This window comes from Oryctolagus cuniculus, chromosome X (genome assembly GCF_051225735.1).
Source record: "Oryctolagus cuniculus isolate XC-2025 breed Fujian yellow rabbit chromosome X, ASM5122573v1, whole genome shotgun sequence".
Taxonomy (NCBI): Eukaryota; Metazoa; Chordata; class Mammalia; order Lagomorpha; family Leporidae; genus Oryctolagus; species Oryctolagus cuniculus.
The window spans coordinates 131,312,396-131,335,793 of record NC_142888.1 but is presented as its reverse complement, the minus strand read 5'-3'; the positions used below and the strand labels follow the sequence as shown (position 1 = coordinate 131,335,793).

Genomic DNA, 23,398 nt, shown 5'->3' with positions numbered 1-23,398 from the left:
AGGCAGAGCTACAGAGAGAGAAGGATGGAGTGAGAGACAGAGAATGATTGAGATCTTCCATCTGCTGGTTCACTCCCCAAATGGCCGCAACGGCTGGAACTTGGAGGATCCAAAGCCAGGACCCTGGAGCTTCTTTTGGGTCTCCCGCGTGGGTGCAGTGGCCCAAGCCCTTGAGCCGTCTTCCTGTGCTTTTACAGGCCACTACCAAGGAGCTGGATCAGAAGTGGAGCCCATTTGGGATGCTGGTGTCACAGACAGCAGCCTTACCCACTATGCCACAGTGCCCACCCCAACTCGTTCAGTTTACTTAATTATTGACTAAATTACTTGCTTACTTAATTAAATTACTTAATTAATTACAAATTAATTAACAATTACTTAATAACCAAATGTTGTCATCAGTGGGGCAGTTTAGTATTGAGCTGTGGGCCTCAGAGTTGTATATGAGATGCTTCTTAGACTGGAGGATGGGTGAGAGAGACTGTCCATCTCCTTGTTCTGGTTAAGTTTCCTTGCCACAATGTGGGACAAAACTGAACTCTATTAAAGCAAACTAGAAGCTGATAACAGGAAAACTGTACACCTTTTCTGCTTGTACTGCTATAACAGAATATCTGAGACTGGGTGATTTACGAAGAACAGAAATTTAGTTCTCACAGTTCCAGAGGCTGCAAAGTCCAATATCAAGCTAGGCCATGGCAGCCAACTAGGATGTGACCCAGTGGATAGAAGATCTCCTAATTTCTCTCTCTTTCTCTCTGTAACTCTGCCTTTCAGATTAAAAAATTTATAAGTAAATAAATAAAAGTAATGAAATAAATTACAGAGTAAAAATCTTAATACATTCAACAGCACAAAAAATTTTTAAAGAACTTTACATCAAGCATCTGAAAGGCAGTAAGTGGCAAGTAGAGCAAATCACTGTAAGAAATATAATGGACAAAAGGTCAATATATGAATCACTCCTAAAATGTCTACACATAGAAAGTCTCTAGCAGCTAAGTGGATAATTGATAGGTACAGATAATTTACTACAGACAAAGTACAAATAGTCAGTATTAAGTCCTCCTGGAATTAGTCACCAAAGAAATACAAAGAAAGGACAACCTGCCATTTGTAAAAGAGCAAGTAAAATAGTAATTTGAGTGAAAACAAGCTATGAAAAAAATAGCTAAACAAAATTACAATTCTTACAAGCCATGCACTGGGTTGAACAACTAGGCCTGCACTGTCTCCTCGAGTTCTCAGAGGAGCCCTTGGGAATGTAGATGGTCAATGTCATGACCCTGCCTCTCCAGTGAGGACACTGGGCCCGGGAGAGTTCAGGGACTTACTGAGAGTCAGACAAATCCTTGGGGGAGGCGTGGGGATTCCAGCCCAGGTTGCCAGGTCCCATGGATGGCTCTGTCCCTGGAAACAAAGGACCCTCAGGCATGCTAATGGTGACAGCAGCTGGAAATAGAGCTGAGAGATACGCAATATGTGATTAAAGAATGGCAGTTCCTGGAAACACAGCCAGAGAACAGGCAGTATGTGGTTAATGGAGACCAGCACTGTCTCAGTGGGAAACGTATGTTGCTTCTGTAATCCGGGGAAAAAATCAGTATTAGTGTCTTTTTAAAGCTTCCAAGAAGCAGACTGAAAGAACACCTGCTACATGTTTGTAGTGACTGCCTGCATCCACTAGGGGACACAGTGACTATGTGCTTCCCACTTTTTTCTCCTGGAGTATCCCAAGCTTCTGGGCCAATGGGGCCAGGGCCTGTTCTCAGCTTTTCTTCTCTACTCTTGGCAGGCTGTGTACTGGGCTAGGGAGCAAGCCCTGTGCCAGGCCAGGTTGAAGTGTCTCTCAGGTGCCTCTTGGGAAGTCAGACCCTATCGCTAACCTGCTGGTGTCATTTTTCTGTGCTCACTGTCCAGCTCTGTTAGCTAACAGAGCTCATCTCACACATTGTGTCTCTGGCAACACTTGATAACAAGTAAGATGGCCAGTTCCTGCTGAGGGGGTTAAAGCAGAATGGAGCTGAACCTGCCCTTGCTCTTGAAAGCCCACCAGATTCTGGAGACATGGGCTGTAGTCCCAGCTGTGCCTGACCTTGTACGCCCTGCCCTCCCTGGGTCTGATATCTAGTGCTGTGGCTGTCCTCAGTCCATCAGAACCATAAGATCCATGGGAGAGGGCTGTAACCCAAGGAGAGGGGCTGTGTCAGGGAAGACTTCTCCCCCCTCTTGTGAGTCTAATTGCCTGGTAAAGTCCAAGGAGAAAGGTGGGAGGGGCATCATTAGTCTTGTGCTTAAAGAGGCAGCTTGAAGACCTCCAGGATGTGCAGGTCCAACCTAGGGAAGATGTAGTCCTGCAGGGCAAACCCAGCGAAGGCCCCAGACAGGTGGCACAATCACTGCCCCCAGGTGCATTTCAGGCTCAGGCAGCTGTTGCCCTGCTGTGTGTACAGCTTTGGACCTCCTGCCTAGCCCCCATTAGTGGGCAGCAACCAAAGGGCTTAGAACCAGGAGCACCTGTCCACCAGGGCTGCATTTGATGTTCCATGATGGTGTTTCCTTGACCCAGAGCCATGCACAACACCTGTTGTTGGAGACCGTAAAGCTTGTTGGCTGATGGCCACCAGGAGGGGCCAACTCCTTCACCTGTAGCATGGCTGCTCTGAGCTACCTCCTTCCTCTGTAGCCTCTGCCTTTGCTACAGTCAACAGGCATGTGATTCAGGACTAGCAGTGGGGCTGGGAGAGGAGACACACTCTTGAATAATGGAGAGGATATGGCACTGGGGCAGGGAAGCACCTAGATTTCATTTTTGCTGAAATCTGCTGTCACAATCCCTGCCCCCCCACTCACACTCACAGACATGGCAGCAAGCACTTTCCACCTATCACTGATGTCACCCTTTCCTTTCATTCAGTGCTCTTTCTGGAAAGCCTCTTCCGGACCCAGCCTCTCGTTAGATCCTAGACATTGAGCAGTAAATGTCATAGCAAGGCCTGTTCCAGAGGTCCTTACAGCCTATGGGGGAACAAACAGTAACTTGGGGGAGGGGAAACTGATACAATTACATGCCATGAAAAGTGTTAAAAATAAAAGATGAAAAGTAAGTGTTGTGGGTTCTGGTTAAAAAGGCTGCTTTCAGAAAGTGAGAGAAGGATGAGAGGGGTTTCAGGCTAGTGAAGACCAGGAGAAAGCAAGTCCTGGCATGTGAGTGGAGCGACAAAGGTGTGATAGTGGAGAAAGTCCTTCCAAGAACCTGGAGTAGAACCAGGAAGAGGGGGCAACTGGGGGCTGTGTGGAGAGGATGAGGCAGGAGCCTTGTGGTTCACAGAGAGGGATCTGGAGACCACTGAAAGGTTCTGAGCGGGATGGGCATTCTAGAGTGGTACTCGGACTACCATATAGAGCGTGGGTGTAGAGGAAGGGTAGCTAGCTGGGAGCATAGTGAAGTGCTAGGCTAAATGTGGCTATGGAATGGAGAAAGGCTGTTCAGGTCCCAGGCAGTGCATCACTGCTCCCTTCGTCTCTTTTGATGGACATTTACTTTTTTCTCCACTTCAAATTAGATGTTCTTCAGGTCTTCAAAGAAGGAGGTACCTTTCTCTGAAGGGAGGAGAGAACCTCCACTTTGACTATGACCTTGTCTAAACAAGATAAGAGTCGGAGAACTCAAAAGGCTTCTATAGCCTTGGAAACTCATGACTGGAGCATAGGGAGATTACTGATGCCATAAACAAGAGAGTCAATTTGTAAAGTCAACAACAGGAGTCACTGTGCACTTACTCCTCATGTAGGATCTCTGTCCTTAGTGTGCTGTACATTGAGATTTAATGCTATAACGAGTACTCAAACAGTATATTTCACTTTGTGTTTCGATGGGGGTGCAAACTGTTCAAATCTTTACTTAATGTATACTAAACTGATCTTCTGTAAAAAAAAAAAGAAATTATCAATTCCCAACTTGACTCTCACTGGGATTAAACATGACAATAGGTCTGATCTGATTTCATCATCATTTAAAAAATCATCTATTATTTTTCACTTTATGTTTCTGTGTGGGAGCAAACTGTTGAAATCTTTATTTAATGTATGCTAAACTGATCTTCTGTATATTAAGAGAATCGAAAATGAATCTTGATGTGAATGGAAGGGGAGAGGGAGTGGGAAAGGGGAGGGTTGCAGGTGGAAGGGATGTTATGGGGGGGAAGCCATTGTAATCCATAAAGCCGTACTTTGGAAATTTATATTCATTAAATAAACGTTAAAAAATTAGATGTTCTTCATTAAAGAAAGACAGTGAGATTCTTAAAAATAAATTGGAGGGGATCGGCATTGTGACATAGCAGGTTGTGATGTCATCATCCCATATGATTGCCAGTTCATGTCCCAGCTACGATGCTTTCAACTCAGCTCCCTGCTATTGAGGCTGGTTCACTTCCCAGCTAGCTGCAACGGCCAAAAAGGGCCAGATCAGAGCCAGGAGCCAGGAGCTTCTTCTGGGTCTCTCAGATAGATGCAGGAACCCAAGCACTTGGACCATCTTCCTCTGCTTTCCCAGGCGCATTAGCTTGGAGCTGGATTGATGGGATGCCGGTTTTGCAGGTGGCAGCTTAACCTGTTATGCCACAATGCTGGCCCTGAGAAATCTCATTTCTAATCCAAAGACTGTTGCTATGAAGTAGTTAGGGCCTTTGGGAGAAAAATGTCCAGTGGCTTTTCCAGAAGCAATGAAAGGGTGGTGGGTCTGGCCAAGCAAGCCCTCCATTCACAAGGAAGGTTCTGCCTTGGGGATGCTAGGGAGCTTTTCTGCCCCTAAGGCTTCTATACTTGTGCCTGGGTTCTGTTGTTTGGAGTAGGAGAAATGCTCTGATTGTGTTTGTGTCCCACAAGTAATAATATGAGGCGTGCTGACCACCAAATAACTGCATGTGTGACTTCTCTTAAGCCAACAATCCTGCAAGACCAATATACTCACACCTCAATTCCTAAGTGGAACATAGGTAAAAGGAAAGTGTGATTTTAGATTTAACACTGAGCATGAAAACTGAGGAATGCCAAGGATACACCATTTCACTAATTACATAAATATATTTCTATCAGCAAAAGTAAAGTAGCTTCTCTACCTTTTCCAAAACACCTTTGTTTTGATAAAGAACAGATTTACAGAACTGTTGCAAAATTAATACAGGATTACTCTATATTCTTCACTCTGCTTCTCCCATGCTCGTTCACTTTTAGCTTTAAATAAGCTGTATAATTCCAAACACAACAAAGGCCAGGACAAATCTTTTATTTATTTATTTATTTATCTGACAGGTAGAGTTATAGACAGTGAGAGAGAGAGAGAGAGAGAGAGAGAGAGAAAGGTCTTCCTTCCATTGGTTCACTCCCCAAATGGATGCTACAGCCGGAAATGCGCCGATCCGAAGCCAGGAGCCAGGTGCTTCCTCCCGGTCTCCCATGCAGGTGCAGGGGCCCAAGCACTTGGGCCATCCTCCACTGCCCTCCTGGGGCACAGCAGAGAGCTGGATTGGAAGAGGAGCAACCACGACTAGAACCCGGCGCCCATATGGGATGCCAGTGCCGCAGGCAAAGAATTAACCAAGTGAGCCACGGCACCGGCCCCAGGACAAATCTTCAAAACAGAGAGAGTATGTTATGTCACCAAACACCCACACCTCCCAGTTTGTTCTATTCTTCCTGCTGAATAGATATTTTCTCTTCCCTGTTGGCTGATACATAGTCAAAAGACTAAATACCATATGTGCTCACACTTCTTTAGTAGCAATTTCCTTATCCTTCTTTATTCTATCTCAGAGCAAATCAGCTTTTGCTGAGTTCTGCCGCCTCAAGGAATACTAGAGAGTGTCCTTCAGACTGGTGAGATGAATTCGGAAACATAGAGCAAGCATTTAAAGATGTTTGTGTCAATCTGCCACTGCTGCAACACCCTTACTGTATTTTACAGAAAGTCGCCAGACTGGAAATCAAAATCCTTTGTGGCTTGGTGTAGAGAGGGGAGAGTAGATTAGGGAAGCCAGTTGACCAGCCCATTGTTCAATACTGAAAAATGAGCCAGGCCTGACTTTCAGCTCTGGACCACAGAGGGAGGCTTGGGGCAAAAACCAGTGTGCAGCTGGTGGCAGCATATAAAGAGAAGAAAGAGTCCAAGACAGACATCAGTAACTCTCTGTGCCTCCTCATGCCCAACTCAGGCTCTTCTGCCTGCCAGTAATTGCCCTAATACTCCAAGCCACCAGCATGCATACACACATTCACACTCACTCTCACACACATTGTGTTTCACACATACATGCTCACACCCACACTTAGTTTCATTTATACCCATCCATACACTGCCTATATACACTTATCCAATGTCATGCACACAATGCCCTCATATGTACACTCAGACACTTGCACACACCACACATTCTCACGTTTCTTCTCACACATATATACTCTTATTTTCATACATCTGTACATGCCCATACCCTGAATACATCCACATGTTCACACACATATGCCCTCATGTGTGGCTCAATGCATATAAATGTGTACACATCCCCATACTTGTAATATTCTCTCATACACTCACGCTCAATTATCTTAAACACTCAAGCAATTTATTTCTTATACCTTCATTTTCTCAAGTGCCATGCATATTTGTGCCACACATTCATTCACACACACACATTTATACATACTTTATTATCCTTGCAGGAGTAATTCAAATGTTAATTCTTTTATGACACTTTCTCTGATCCACAGCTCTCTCTGCCCTTGTGGACCTCGCCACTGAGACTTTCTAGAGTACATGACTCAGCACTGAACTAGTTACTTGACTATATAGCTCCTCCCAATTTGATAAACACACACACACACATACATACACAAAGATGCAATGATGTGCTGGAGCCATTTCTTTTATTTTTTAAAATATTTATTTTTTTTTGAGAGGCAGAGTTACAGATACAAAGAGGGAGAGACAGAGAGAAAGGCGACTTCCATCCACTTCCATCCAATGGTTCACTCCCCAATGGCTGCAATGGCCAGAGCTGGGCACATCCTAAGTCAGGAGCCTGGAGCTTCTTCTGGGTCTCCCACATGGGTACAGGGACCTAAGGACTTGGGCCACATTCCACTGATTTCCCAGGCCATTAGCAGGGAGCTGGATCAGAAGTGGAGCAGCCTGAATGCGAACCAGTGTCCATATGGGATGCTGGCACCCCGGGCTGAGCCTAACCTACTATACCACAGCGCCAGCTCCAAGCCATTCATTTTTTTGTCTTTGTTTATTCTGAATCAGTTTTATAAGCGGCAGCCTGTACATGTTTGGGAGACGATTGGATGTAGTGTGACACCTGTTACGTATTCTGTTGCATTAAATTAAACTTGCAGGGATACCAGCAGTAAAGATACTCATTTGCAGAACATGCAGTGGAAAAGTAGAGTTGGGGTGCTTACTTTTTAGAGGGGATTCCAAGGGTAATAAAGGAAATAATGCTTGCTTTTAGAATACTGAAAATAGGGTGCCCATGGAAATTCTGCTGTCCTAGATAGTTGGTTCTAAAGCTTAGGAGACAGGTATAAGGTAGAGGTTGAGATTCGGAAATTATCACTAGAGCTCATGGTTAAAGCCAGGATGAAATTCTTGGAGAGTTTAGAGAGAATATGGAAGAAACAGAAAGCAAGCATTTAGAGACTTTTATGTCAATCTGTCACTGCTGCAATCCATTTATTGTATTTTACAAAACGTTTGCCAGAGATTGGAAACCAAAATCCTCAGTGACTTAGTGCAGAGAGGAGAAAGTAGATTAGAATGGCTTCAACAAGGAAAGATGGGCAAGATATTCATAGGCTGGTATTTGTAGAAAGGAAGGGAGGAGAACTTCAAGGAATAATGAGTACCAGACCCAGGAGGTCCTTTGCCTCCTATCTTTCTCCAGGTGTCCAAGGTACATGTTTTGATTCTCCAGCCACTGAACCTAGACCCCAGAATCATTCTCACCATATAGACACAGTAAGAAGGCCTAAAGAGGGAAAGTATCAGTGCAGAAGATAGAACAGAGGTGCAGGCAGCCCGACACCAGAGCCTGGGCTCTTAATGACCATTGTCTAAGGCCTCAGAAAGGAAATAAAAGGAAGCCACCCTGAACTCAAATATAGTCTCCATTATGGTTTCTACTAACAACATAAGCAATGTTATCTATAGCTATATGAAGCTACAAGCATAGACATTAGCAGCTTCATGTGACACATGCCCCACGATACAGACTATAGGAATTGGTCAGGGTAGGACAGCTGTGTGGCAAAACTGATGGCTCCTAATGCCAGTACCTTAGCATCACAAAAGCTTACATTTTGCCCGTGCTGCATGTTTGCCACAGGTCAACAGGGGTCTCTGCTCCACAGAGTCCTTCAGGGACCCAGACTAATGAAGAATCCACTCCTTGTATCTGGGTCCTCTGAAGCACGACCTCCACAGATTCAAGAAACAAGCCTATCAACTGTTAAATGCTTTGGACATGAAACAGCACACATCATTTCCAGCGATGGTTCACTAACCAGAATTAATCACGTGGACCCTCCTAAATGCACAGGATCAGGGTCAAGGTCAGGGTTAGGGGAGTGCAGGGGAGGGAAATGTGGAGGAGAAAATAAAATGTGTGGCTATCACTACTTTCTGAACCGAAGTGGGGTTTGGACAATTTGTTTCACACACAGCTTAAAATGTCCCTGGGGCTTTGCATTGTTGGCAATTTTCACACTTGTTTTTTTAGTGGTTTTGTTTTTGTTTTTGGCTTGGCATGTCATAGCTCACTTGCTGTTTTTCCAGTTTCCATTTACCTATCCATTCATACACAAATTCACTCACTCATTTATTCAACAAGTATTTGTGGAACACCTGCTATAGTGTAAAACCCTCTGTGTTTACCATGACAATATCCAAACAGGAGCAGACAAGAACACATCGCACAGACAGGCCTGACAAAAGATGAGGAAAAATCAAGCAGAGAGGGAAAATGAAGTGCTAGATCTGGGGCTGCGGCCACAGAAAGTCTTAGCAAGAAACTGCCAAAGGGGTTAAGAGAGAAAGGAATTGAACCTTTTCTCAGAAAAAAGAGTATTTTATAAGACTTAAAGATTCTCTTGATGGCAGGGCACTGGCATACATGAAGGGCAGAACTCTGTTGTTTCGAGCTCCAAATGAGAGGAGCTGCCACATGGGGCCACACAAGGGACTGCACCTAGGGCAAAGGTAACTGAACTGGAGCTGTAGGGGCAGCTTATGCATGGCCAATGGCAAGGATGGCGATAGTTTTTGTGGGACCCCTTGGATGGGCTACTTTGAATAATGTCATGGGATCCAGATTGCTGCTCTCAGTTTTCTGATACCTGGGCCCAGGACAATCAGGACAGGTACATAGTGCTCCACAGTGTGAGACCTTTATAACGAAAGCAGTAAGACTGTGAACTTACCCCGATGCTCAAGAAGGGGAGTCTCCTTGCCTCTAGCCAGGGTCTCAAAACTGAGTTAAGCAGCAGTACAAAAAAAGCAATGAGGCACTGGAAGGCCTCTAAAACAGGACCCAGGGAGACACTTATAGCAAAGTGAGGCCACTCTCTTTTTGTGTACTTAGCATAAAAAAAAAAAAAAAAAAAAAAACAAAAAACAGGGAAGTCGGGGGCGGGGGTGAGGAAGGGGGATTGACTTCATCAAGCCAGCAAAAGACTGGCAAGTTACATAAAATATTTCACTTGGCTTCAAGTCAGTGAGTGGATTCACTAACTCCGTTTGCAGATGGGAGGCGGTCAGCTGATGAGAATGGTCCATAGTGGCTGTTAGAAGCAACGAACAGAGAAGTTTGGGCCTGAAGTATCACGACTAATTCCCACAAGTCTGTGCCTGATGACGACAAAGAGAAAGTTCTTATGATGTACTCGAAGAGGGTGCTGGGGCAGGTGGAATCATGCACGTGGGTTGCCCTGCACTCTGGGTTTCGTGCTGTTGAGCAGCCTTTTCTCCCAAAGCCCTGTGCATTGGTTCTGCCTGGGATGGGAAATGTGTTGAACGTTTTTTCCTTTCACGAGTTGTCAAGAGCATAGGAGTGCTGAGCTCCTCCGGTGAATGTCAGTTGGGACTTGAATCAAGTTCTCACACTCCGGGAGCCAAAGCCATGTGCATTTGATAGTGAATCCCTGAGGAGGCTGGGACATGATCACCGTTCAGAGGAAGCTGTGTTTGCCCATGGAGGCTGTCAGTGGTTTTAGGAACGTCATGTATTATGGGATGGGAACTTCCGCACTGCTGGAACCCTCCCAGAGGTTTCCTTTGCTCTGAGAGACAACTTTTTATAGGCTGCAGACTCTCAATCAAAGGAAAGCATCACTAGATGGCATGGGTCCCACAGGTGGGTGCCACGGCTTAAGGTGAAAGGCACTGTACTTGAAAGTTTCTGACCCATACCATCTTCAAAATGTTCTAAATCGTTTGTTTTTGAAAAAAGACAAGGGTTTGTGTCTTCAATGATTTCACTGAAGACCAATCAGTTTTACTGTAGAAATCAATTTTAATTAATGCTTCTGAACGACTCCTTTTGTAAAGTGAGAGAATAAGCTAGGCTGCTTAAAATAACATCTGGACTTTTCTTTTTTTCTTTAGCCAAATCCTTCTACATGAAGTCAGCATCATTTGTGGAGTGACAGTTTCAAAACTTGGTTGCCAGGAACCAGGTAATGATTTAAGTTATCTCGCAAGAAGACCAATGTGGGGAAATTAGTTACACGAGGCAATTCAAAGATGGCGCCGAGAGGAAGTAAGGTGGGTGGAACTCAAGTTGTTTACCACCAAAGCTGATTGGCTGCGCAACATCAAGGGAAGTGACGACAACTGATAGCAAGTGTATAGACATATGGCTAGTCCTATAAGAAATCGTCCCGTAAAGTGACCCTTTAAGTGATTGGTTAGCCCTTATGCCCTGCCCCAATGGCCCTGCAGTTTTGTGCTATAAAAGGCTTTGTTATGCGTGCAATAAATGAGTCCCTGCTTGACTTGGCTCCCCACTGCGTCTGATTGTCTCCGGGACCAGGAGGCTGGGAAATGGGCGGCAAGCGGAGCAATTACCTTTCCTCGGGCCCAGTCCATCCTGTACGGGTGAACTTAGACCCTGCAGACCAGGAAGTACAGAAGAATGGGTGGCAGTCCTGACAGGTCAGGAGATCCCAGGAACCAAATACATATTCTGCCACACGGAGCCTTGGCCAATGCGGAGAGAGGGCTTGGAGGAGAAAGACCAGTGTGTGTGACCACATCTGTCTGACACTCCATTCCCACAAACTAGACCAGGATCCACATCTGGGTCATCTGTTTCCAACTGGGATGGAAGGTTGGAGAGGAGAGGAGAAGTAGGTGGAGGAAGAGGGGCTTGTCCAGTTGCCTGCATATTTCCCAGTATTGTGGTTGACCAGTGCTGATCTATCTGAAACCTCCCTACGAAAATGCATGCCAAGGGCACGGCACACTCTTGTGTCAACACAAGAGCAAGGGCTGTGACACACTCAACCGACAGACCTAACACTAATCACTTTCCAGGGAGCTAAGAGAATCACCAGTGATTTGCCATGTGTGTGTGTGAGAGAGAGAGAGTATGTGCCTGCTCATCACAATGATTCCTGTATAAAACTGTGGGAAGGACCCTCCCCAACAGAAACTGGCTCCCAGGGTCCCTGAACATTCCGACTCATGTAAGGCCTAGGAATGAGTAATATATCAAAGAAGAAAGCAGGACTTGGTGGCCACGAGATTGAGGTCCTGCCCACATCTTTCCACGTACTGAGGGAAATGAGAAATACAAGTTTTTCTTCTCATTCCAACATGGTCTTCAAAGGCTCAAGATACTCACTTTACGTTGGCTGAAAGAACTTAGGTGTCAGCCCTAAGAAAACGCAGGGCACACAACTCCTCACAGCAACAAGAATCTCTCAGGCATCACTCTATCATAACATTTGCAAATACACATTAAATTACACACTAAAATAAGAACTGAAATTTCTTGGGCGTTTAAAAAGAAGATTGGTGGAACACTCTTCCTCACCATGGAGTGGGAATTCTTTTGACTTTCAGAGTTGTCAATCTTTTTTTCTGTGCTGTTTATGTTGATGTCTAACTTGTCCACTTTGGTTGTCAGCTGATCAAGAATGTTGTCTTGCTCTTCAATTTCCATCTGCATCCCCAGGGCTACGTCCTTCAGATGGCCCAGTCCTAAGGACAGCTCATCTAGGTTGCTGTCGATCTTCTGGTGACAGGCTTGGAGGTCTGCATTCTTGGGGTAAGTGTCAGTACTCACAGCAGAGGCAGCCCCTCCAGGGATAGAGTCGACATCCTCCAGCTTCCTGGGGTTTGGGTGGCTGGCCTGGTACTCCGCCTCCTGCTCTTTACTTGTATTTATGGCCTCTTTCAATCTACTGTTGGGCTGGGTGGTGACGGTGCCATTCTGTTCAGGGGTGTCTGCTGGCTTGGATTTGAAGTAATTGACAAGGCCCTGAGACACATTCTTAATGCTGTTGATGTGCGTCTGGCTGGTCTTCAAATCTTGGTCCATCTTGTCCACTCTCCTCTCTGTGCATTCTAAGACTCCTTGCTGATGGATGAGTTCTTAGGAGGAGGCGATCCTGACTTTTTAGGACTCATAAATAAGGGGCAGGAACCTAGTGGTGCTGGCGGCCATGGCCTTGGCCCTGTATAACACCTCTTGCCGCAGGTACTGCTGCCGATCCGTGGGCATGTTGGGCCCATTGCGGAGGTCATGCCCATCCCTCCATGGGGTCGGCCAAACACCCTCGTCTTCGGCGCCATCATTGCAGAAGACGTACGCAACACGGTCCTGGCATCTCTGCTGACCCGGTAACAAGCAGGAGGAACAGCCCTGCACAGCACACCTCTCTTCAACACAAGATTTTAAGAAGATACAGGATCTCATATGATACAGAAGAGGTCTAGATTTCAATTGAAAATTACCAATCACAAGAACCAGAAAGGTCTCTAACACAGATGTTAGAATTATACAACATCAGTGCTGGCGCTGTGGCATAGTGGGTAAAGCCGCTGACTGCAGAGCTGAATTCCCATTTGGGCACTAGTTCAAGTCCCAGCTGCTCCACTTCCAATCCAGCTCTCTGCTATGGCCTGGGAGAGCAGTAGAAGATGGCCCAAGACCTTGGGCCCCTGCACCCGTGTGGGAGATCTGGAAAAGGGTCCTGGCTCCTGGCTTTGGATCAGCCCAGCTCTGGCCTTTGTGGTCATCTGGGGAGTGAACCAGTGGATGGAATACCTCTCTCTCTCTCTCTCTCTCTCTCTCTCTCTCTCGTTCCCTCCCTCCCTCCCTCTGCCTCTCTGTAACTCTGCATTTCAAATAAATAAATCATTTACAAGTATGTTTCAGCCAAGGATGGACCAAATATATGATGGTGGCCTCACAAGATTACAGTGGAGCTGAAAAATTCAAATTGCCTAGTGATGCCATGGCCATTAAGATCATTACATAACATGACACTCATGTTTGTGGTGATGCTGGTCTAAACAAACCTATTGCACTGCCAGATCTATAAAAGTATAGCATACACAAATTTTTTTTTTTTTGGACAGGCAGAGTGGACAGTGAGAGAGAGAGACAGAGAGAAAGGTCTTCCTTTTGCCGTTGGTTCACCCTCCAATGGCCGCCGCGGCCGACGCGCTGCGGCCGGCGCACCGCGCTGATCCGATGGCAGGAGCCAGGAGCCAGGTGCTTTTCCTGGTCTCCCATGGGGTGCAGGGCCCAAGCACCTGGGCCATCCTCCACTGCACTCCCTGGCCACAGCAGAGGGCTGGCCTGGAAGAGGGGCAACCGGGACAGAATCCAGCGCCCTGACCGGGACTAGAACCCGGTGTGCCGGCGCCGCTAGGTGGAGGATTAGCCTAGTGAGCCGCGGCGCCGGCCAGCATACACAAATTTTTATAATACAGAATACTTCATTATGATGATAAACAACTATGTCACTGATTTTTGTATTACCATACAGGCAAAGGGGGGTGTTGGAGAGGGGTGGTGGATCATGATGGCCATGCCTACGGCCTCCTAGGCTGACAAAACTTGGTTGATGGCCCAGGTGAATCTTGGTGAGCCGGCTGCTACTGTGGTTGCAGGGAGGGCTGCTGCTCTGGAGCACCCTCCTGCTGTGTCTCTCGCTATGCAGTCTCTGAACTGCGTCTTCACCAGACACTGAGAAAGTTGTTGGGCTTTGAGGCTTCAAGGTCTATAACCATTTGGCATGTCTGAGAGAGCAACAGTAGTTCCATCAAGGGATGCCTGAGCTGGTGACTGCCGTGCCCCCCCCCTTCCACTCAAGGCATGATCAGGTGTAGGGGGTAGGTGAGGAATGATGCCTGGCCTGCCATTAATCCCACAGCACCATACACCCTGCTATCCACAAATATTGCTTAGTAGATTGTCGGGCTGGACAGCTGTCTGCCGGCAGGAGTGGGCTGAACCATGTGAGTGGGCAAAAACTACCACCCAGAAAAGTCCCACATGCAGTGCCTGGAAAGGGCACCTGAACTCAGGCCTGGGCTATTTTAGGGCACATCTCTGACTGTATCTGCCAGCTTAGATTTGCAAACATGGCCTTACTGACTTGTGTGGCTGGCTGCCTGAGCCCTCACAGGCCTGCCAGGAATGGCTACTAGTTTCTCTAAAACACAGCCTTGGGATCTAAGAGACAAAGGGGGGTGGTGCTGGTGAGGGGTGGTGGGTAGCAGGTCACGAGAGGCATACCAGCAGCCTCCAAGGCCTACAAGCCTTCGTCAAATCTGGGGTCCCACCAGATGTACCCAGCCCACCCTCGAACATCTAACCCAGTGATTCCTTGGGGCACCCCGAGGGCACCTGGAATGGAACCAGCCCGTACCCACGCTCACTAGCATGCAGTCACCAGGCTGCATCCAGCCCAGAGGACCCCACAGCCCCTGAGGCACAGATGCTGCCCAGCACGTACCCCAGTGCTAACGTGGCCACTGTTGCCCACTCATCCCAGCCCACCACCCCCTGAGACACCCACAGCAGAGGGGAGACAGCTGGAACATTAAACAAGCTTTATTGAACAGAAACACTGCAGCCATTGAAGAGAAGGGACGATGACATAGAGGGTAACTCCTGACAGCCACTGGAGGCTATGGGTCCCGGGCCTCCCTCCTCCAGGGTTCCTCATTTGCCCTGCACACCAGGGCCCTCCCGTCTTGTTCTCCCGACCGGAGGGCCCCAGGATCTGCCCCTCGCCAGGATAAGACGCAGTCACTGCAGGGGTCCCCTGACCAGCCGGGCATGGCCCTACCCATGGCCCACACAGGAAGTCAAGGGACACTGCAAACACTGAAGGGAATGTCACATCAGGCTGGGAAACTGAGTCACAACTAACTCAGGGGGCAACATCAGAGCACAGTCCCCAAGGAGCCTCACGCAGCCCCCAAAACATCACCGGGTCAGTGAAGATGACCCAAGTGCTTGGGCCCATGTCACTCATGTGGGTGATTAGGATAGATTTCTTGGCTCCTGGCATCCGCCTAGCACAGCCACAGCTATTGTGGCCAATTGGGGACTGAACCAGCAGATAGAAGATTCTCTCCCTCTCCTTCTCCCTTTCTGTCTCCTTCTCCCTCTCCCTCGCCTTCTCCCTCTCCCTGTGTGTGTGTGTGTGTGTGTGTAATTCTGCTTTTTGAGTAAATAAATCTTATTTTTCTAAAAAAATGAAACAAACAGGCCAGCGCCGCAGCTCAATAGGCTAATCCTCCGCCTGCGGTGCCAGCACTCCGGGTTCTAGTCCCTGTCGGGGCGCCAGATTCTGTCCCGGTTGCTCCTCTTCCTGTCCAGATCTCTGCTGTGGCCCGGGAGTACAGTGGAGGATGGCCCAAGTGCTTGGGCCCTGCACCCGCATGGGAGACCGGGGGAAGCACCTGGCTCCTGGCTTCAGATCAGCGCGGTGTGCCAGCCACAGCACGCCGGCCGCAGCGGCCATTGGGGGGTGAACCAACGGAAAAGGAAGACCTTTCTCTCTGTCTCTCTCTCACTGTCCACTCTGCCTGTCAAAAAAAAAAAAAAAAGAAATAAAAAAATGAAACAAACAAAAATCCCATATTATAGGGGATTGTAAGTGAATGCTAAGGAAGGAGGGCATCTGATACACTAGAGCAAAGCAGTGAGGCCAGTGGGAGTGAAGCTGAGGGTGTGCAGCTGAGATGGAAGGAGATGAACTTAAGACCCCACTGGGGTATCCTGATGTCCCAAGTCTTTGGCATCAATGCAAAGGCCAGGGCTTTCTCTCCGAGCCAGGGGGAATGTTCTGAGCCGACCAGTGGCTGATCAGCCATGATATTTTAAAATATCTGGGTTGCTGTGAGGATTGGTGTGTACGTGTATGTGTGTGGTGAGCGAGAAGGTGGCAATACAACAGAAGCAGGGCCACCAGTTTGAGTGCTATTGCAGTAATCCAGAAGAGACGAGATGGTGACTTGGAGAAGGAGGATAGCTATGGAGGGGGTCAGTGGTGGCCAGATTCTAGAGGTATTCTGAAAATAGAGGGGACATATCTGTTGGCAGATCAGATTTGGGGCATGTGAAAATCAAGAGCGACTTTGAGCAACTGGGAGGATGAAGTTCACATAACTGAGATAGGGAATCTGTGGGAGGAATAGGATTTAGTTTTGAGTATGTGAAGTTTACAATGTCTATTGGACATTCAAGTGGAAGTGTCAAGCATTCAGTTGGACACACGAGGCAGTTCTCAGAGACAAGGTGGAGAAATTTGGGAGGAGTCAGTGTGTGTGTATGCCATGACATAGAGCATGATCACTCCTCGTGCGAGAGGATCTAAGGGCTGAGTCTCGGAGACAGGAAGGGAAACCAGTGCAGGGCAGTGATATGGAGCTGACAAGGAGGTGGGATGAGCTCCTGGAGTGAATGATATCGTGGTGACCAAGGAAGAAAGCTAGCCACATGCCACATTGAATAGGAGTCATGTGCTATTCTCTTCTTCCATTGCACATGTCTTACGAATGCCCCAGTGCAGCCAAAATTACTCCCTAAGTGCACACCCTCTCCCTTTTCACTGGAATCTTCAGAGTTCTGTAGTGCAGACTCTTCCATTCCTCCTGACAGATTTGCTTTTAGATTGGTTGATTATGGGATCACAACCATTTCCTCAGACTTTTTTATTCATTCAAAGATTTCAAAAGCACCTTTACATGCTAGGTATTGTGGAGTAATGTGGGACTCTAACACAGCTCCTACTCTCCAGGATAAAATAATGTGAGGTAGGCAGTGAAGAATTTCATGGGGGAGTTACAAAGGCGTTTGGGAGTTCATAAGAGATAAAGATTCCTGGCAATAGGAGGCAGTAGGGGCAGGGTCAGAAAAGGTCCCAGAAGCTGGTGATAAGAGCAGAGGGAGGTAGGATGGCTTGACTGTATAAAATCACCTTTGTCTTCTTTCCCCACTGTTACCAATTCCAAGGTAAGTTCTGATGTTGCCGTTACTCACACGTTCCTAGGGCCCCTTCTGTTGCCCTATGTATTTCTGTATGGCTCTGTGGAAATCTCAGCTGATGCTAAATTAAACACTGTTCACGTAAGCAGTTTTAGTGCAACTGTCTTGTCCCCATTACTTTACGTATTGGTATGTAGGCAGATGAAGGCTAAAGATGGGCCTTGAACTATTCCTCTCATCTTGTTACTAGAAAATAACTGGGCACTATTTTTCTGCCCTATATATAGTCCAAGTAGCATAGTATTTGATTGGCCAGTGTTATTTTCTTCTTCAGCCTATTCAAAATCTATTTTTTATTAGCTTAAGGATTGTCCTGTAAAACACACTTTAAAAAAATTCAGAGATCAATTCCCTGTCTTTCGTCCAGATATTATCATTACACTATTATAAATCATATTCCAAAATCTTTACCAGCAAAGTCAAAACACCTTTCTTTTTTTCTGCGCACTCCTTTTATAAAAGACAAAATTCACTAAAAAAAAAAACAGAGTAAGAGATGAAAATTCTACCTCTACCTCTGAGGTGTTAGTTTTCTAAACTGACAAATACACAGGATCGATTGGGACAGGGAGACACTGGAAGGGAAGAAGCTGGCCTGGGATCATCTTCTATTGTGCCCTGTCATCTTCCGCCTTTCTCTGTAGCCTTGCCCGTCCCTGTATTTCCCAGCTGCCCTGTGACCTGGCCAGACTCTCCTTGGCGTTTACTGCTTGTGACACCTGCCCATCATCTGCCTGCCTGTTGACAGCATGAATGCTCTGGAGTCAATGCTTCCCATTGCACTGTCCTGGCCCAACTCTCACCTTTGTATTTGCTTTCAGATTGGGTCACCAGACGTGAGACTAAGGAGTCAGTTTCCCAGCAGGAAGTTTCTGAAGGCTCATACCAAGGATCGACCACAGAAAGAATGGCTGGAAATGGTCACTGGAACTCCATGTCGCATGAGACTTGGGGATGTGAGGGCCACTTAGAGAGACATGGGGAACAAGCAGCAGGATCGCACAGGAGAAACTGTGCCCAGATGAATGCAGTGCTTTTGAGGGAAGCTTCAGTCTGCAGTCAATCCTGGTTTCACAGCAGTTAATTCCTACAGGAGAGAGTCTTCTTACCTGTGGCAGTTATGTAGGAGGCCTGACCCCACGTCTAGAGCTGAAGGATTACTCAGCGGGGTTTGTGTGTAGAAAAGACACCTTGGCAGTGTATGACCATAGGAAGTCCTCTCCTAACAACTGCACATTCGTTAGGCATCAGAGGATTCACACTAGAGAAAAGCCTTTTACATGCAAGGACTATAAGAAGGCCTTCAACTAGGGCTGTCACTTAGAAAGCATCAGAAGTCTCATACAGGAGAGAAGCCCTTTACATACAATGAGTGTGAGAAAGCCTTCAGTCAGAGCTCATTGCTCATTGAGCACCAGAGAATCCACACAGATTGCCTTACGAGTGCAGTGAGTGTGGGAAGGCCTTCACAAACAGCATGCACCTGACCCAGCACACGCATATCCACGCTGGGGAGAAGCATTATGAGTGCCTCGAGTGCGGGAAGGCCTTCCACCACACACACCCCTGAGCCTGCATCGCAGGACCCACACTGGTGAGAAGCCCTACGGGCACCATGAGTGTGCGAGCGCCTTCAAAGATGCTTCCTCACTCACTCGTCACATATTCACAGAGGAGAGAAATCCTCTACATGTCTGACTGGGGGAGAGGCTGCCATGGCCCTTCGGGGCTTGTGTAGCACAACAGAACTCATACCAGAGAGAAACCCCATGTCTGCCACGAGTGTGGGAAGGCCTTCAGCCAGAACTCATCCTTGATCAGACAGCCGAGATTTCATATAGGAGAGAAGCCCTTTAAATGCAGTGAGGGTGAGAAGGTCTTCAGCCAGAGCTCACTGCTCATTGACTATCAGGCCACTCATACCGGAGAGAAATTCTTCTGAAGCAATGAGTGTGGAAGAGCTGTCAGCCGGGCCATACGCTTGCTTGAGCACTGTGCATTCACACTGGCAAGAAGCTGTATGAATGCAATGGGTGTGGGAAAGCATTTACTTAGAGCTCACCTCCTTGACCACCAGCAGATCCACACTGCAGAGAAGGCCTATGAGAGCAGTCTCTGTGGGAAGGCCTTCAGCCAGAGCTTGTCCCTTAGCCAGCCCCTGAGGACCCATGCAGGGAAGAAGTGACTTCACCACAGCATGCACCTGACCCAGCACATGCCGTCCACTCTGGGGGGACGCCCTACGAGTGCCTTGTGTGCGGGAAGGCCTTCTGCCCCAGCACACACCTGAGCCAGCATCGCAGGATCCACACTGGAGAGAGGCCCTATTAAAGCGACGATTGTGGGAAGGCCTTCACTGATATCTCATCCCTTTCCAGATATCTTTTTGTTCATAAAGGAGAGAAACCACGTAAGTGAGGCGAGTGCGGGAAAGTCTGTAGTGGTCCCTCGGGGCTTATTCAGCATCAGGGAACACACACGGGGGAAAAGCTGAATGAATGAATGCAAAGTGTGAGGGAAGGCCTTTAGCTGAAGTACACATCTTCTTGAACATCAGGAAATTCACATTGGAGAGAAACCTCACAGACGTAAAGCATGCGGAAAAGCCTTCAGCCAGAGCTCACACCTGAACAAACGTCTGGGAACACACACCAGGGAGAAATCCCATCAATGTAGGAAATATGAGAAAGGCTTTAGCCAGAATACGTCCCTGATACAGCGCCAGAAGACACACGCTAGAGAAAAGTCCTGTGAATGTTATCATTCCTCCACTTAAATCTTCAAGCCAGATTTAGCATCAATAGATATTCACACTAAGGGGGAAGGGAGGGAGGGAGGGAGGGGAGAGAGAGAGAGAGGCAGAGAGAAAGAGAGGGAGAGAGAGAGAGGGAGAAAGGGAGGGAGAGAGAGAAATGGAGAAAAAGAGAAAGACATCTTCCATCTGCTGCTTCACTACCCAAACAGTTACAACAGCTGGGCCTGGCCCAGGCTGAAGCCAGGACCCTGAAACTCCATCCTGGTCTCCCATATGGTGGCAGGGGCCCAAGCACCTGGGCCATCAACTGCTGCTTTCCCAGGTATATTATCAGGGAGCTGGATTGGAATCAGAGCAACCAGGGTTCAAATTGGCACTCATATGGGGATGCAGGCATTGCAAGCAGTGGTTAACCTGCTGTACCACAACACTGACTGGTTTGAACCGTTATATAAAGTACAATAGGGGGTCCAGCGTTCTGATGCAGTGGGATAAGTCACCACTTGTGACACTGGCATCCCATGAGTGCCACTTTCGCATCCAAGCTGTTACACTTCTGATCCAGCTCCCTGCTAATGTGGCTGGAAAAGCAGTGGGGGATGGCTTGAGTACTTGGGACCCTGCCACCCATGTGGGTGACCCAGAAGCTCTGGGCTCCTGGCTTCAGCGTGGACCAGTCCCAGCCATTGTAGCCATTCAGATGGAATATATCATTCTCTCCCTCTCTCTCTCTCTCTCTCTCTGCCTCCCTCCCTCCCTCCCTCCCTCCCTCTCTGACTCTGCCTTTCAAATAAATACATCTTCAGAATAAAAAGGACTTTATTAGCCGTCTGACTTTAGATAAGTTACCTATAAAAAAAAGCAGTTGCAATTTTTCAGGGCCAATATGGTCTTATATATTATGTGCGTGTTCTTTTTGGCCTCCATAAAAGGCCTGGAATGTGAGACATGGGGGCATGTGTTGGTGGAAGGGTTCTTGTTCCTCCTTCATCATACAGACATTGTCAGATGTATGTGTCAAAAGGACTACAGTAGTCATCCTGTCATCATGAAGGAAGCAAGGACACAGGGGGTCACTGAGTTAGGTAGCAGAAGAATGAGAGGAATCTGTCCACTAATGACCTTGAAGGGGCATAGTACTGACAATCCCAGGACCTATGGTGACGTGAGTTAACAGACTCTGAACCCATCTAATCATCTAGTACTGCAATTTTGCATTTCAATCTGGATTGCATGATTAGACCAACAGAGTTTATAGCCATGCCCCAGCAACGGAGACTTTGCTTCAAGTTCCTGTGAGGAGAGCTGCACGTTTGTGCAGGCCTCCCTGGACTCTTGGGTCAGACAGAGAAGGGAACACCTATTCCCTGGACTTGCTGTGGCTGCTCCAGAAATCTCTAAATCCACTCTAATCTCAACATGGCAGAGGAGCTTCAGCACCAAATACCTGCATAAACGGCGATGTTAAGGAGAGAGATGGGTGCCTTGGCTAACATGAAGTCTCAGTCTGATGCTCCCCTCCATTTGCAGGGCTGTGAAGAACATGACTGATGGACAACTGCCTCCTCCCCCCCCGTCCAGATTTGCTGTCCCCAAGCTGCAGCCACTTACTCCAAACATATTTCCTGCCTACACCCACCAAGGCATGTACTCGGAGCTCATTCTGCATCTGATCTGGGGAAGGAGAGGGGACCTATTCAGCCTGGGGCTCCTCATCTCAATTCCAGGGGGATAACAATCAGTATGTTTGCTCTTCTGTCAGTTTTATGTGCTAGGTACTACGCCAAAGATATGTGATTATTTTGATTTATTCATCCTAATGACCACCTTAGAAGGTACCAACATTCCCACTTTACAGAGAAGGAAAGCGGTATTCAGAGAGGTGTCACAACTTGCCCAGGTCAAATGGATACTAAGTGGTGGAGCTTGGATTTGAACTTAGTTCAGAAATAACCCAGTTGGGGCCGGTGAGGTAGAGTAGTGGATAAGCCCACCACATGCGGTGCTGACACCCCATGTGGGTGCAGTTTGAGTCCCAGATGCTCCACTTCTGATCCAGCTCTCCACTGGTACCCCTGGGAAGGAAGCAGAAGGTGGTCCATGTATGTGGGTCTCCGCACCCACTTGGGAGACCCGGAAGCGGCTCCTTGCTCCTGATCGGCCCAATTCCAGAGACTGCGGCCATTTAGGGGAGTGAACTAGTGCATGGAAGATCTCTCTCTGCCTCTCTCTCTCTCTCTCCCTCCCTCTCTCTCTCTCCCTCTCTCTCTTTCTGTCTGTAACTCAGCCTTTCAAAAAAATAAGTAATATATTTGAAAAAACAAGCCTAGTCTGTGGACTCTTGCTTTGTTCTTGGGAAGCTGGTTCACACTCTATGCTGGCCCATGTCAGCGCCAGACTCTTTCTCAGTGCCCTGTGAGTCCTCCTACAACACCCCGGCATTAGAACGCCGTTATCAGCACCCAAGCTTCCAGAACACAGCTATCCCTAGCAATGAAACTGTACATTTTTCAGTTGTATTAGCTTCTTAAGGCTGCCATAACAAATTACCACAAATGTAGTGTACTAGTAATACAAATTGTTTCTCCAACCATTCCAGGGGTCAGAGTCTGGGAAAGTTCTCACTAAAATCCAAGTGTCAACAGAGTCATGTTCTTTCTGGAGGCTCTAGAAAAAAAACATCCCCTTGTTTTTTGCAACTTCCACAGTCTACCTGCACTTTTTGGCCTGCAGACCATTTTTGTGTCTTTATGACTAAGTCAGTAGTATAAGCATCTTCAAGTCTCTGACTCTGCTTTCATCAGCACAGCTTCTATTACTCTGATCTATACCTTCCTATGTAAGGATCTTCGAGACTACTTTGGGTCCACTTGGATAACCAAAGGTAACCGCTCCATCTCAAGGTCTTTAAATACATCTGGAAGATCCCCACAGCTCTGTGAAGTAACATGCACAGATTCTAAAGATGGATACCAGGACTTGTGGCAGTGGATGTGATTTTGTCTGCCACACTGCACATTCCCTAGTCCGGCCTGATACAGCTTAGAAGGAGCTCTTCCAAAACGAA

General features: G+C 47.4%; 1 pseudogene; it reads right to left on the bottom strand.

Moving 5' to 3' along the window:
- Positions 1 to 2,294: 2,294 nt before the first annotated feature.
- LOC127485258 (synaptosomal-associated protein 29 pseudogene) lies at positions 2,295 to 14,105 on the bottom strand (annotated as a pseudogene).
- Positions 14,106 to 23,398: the final 9,293 nt, after the last annotated feature.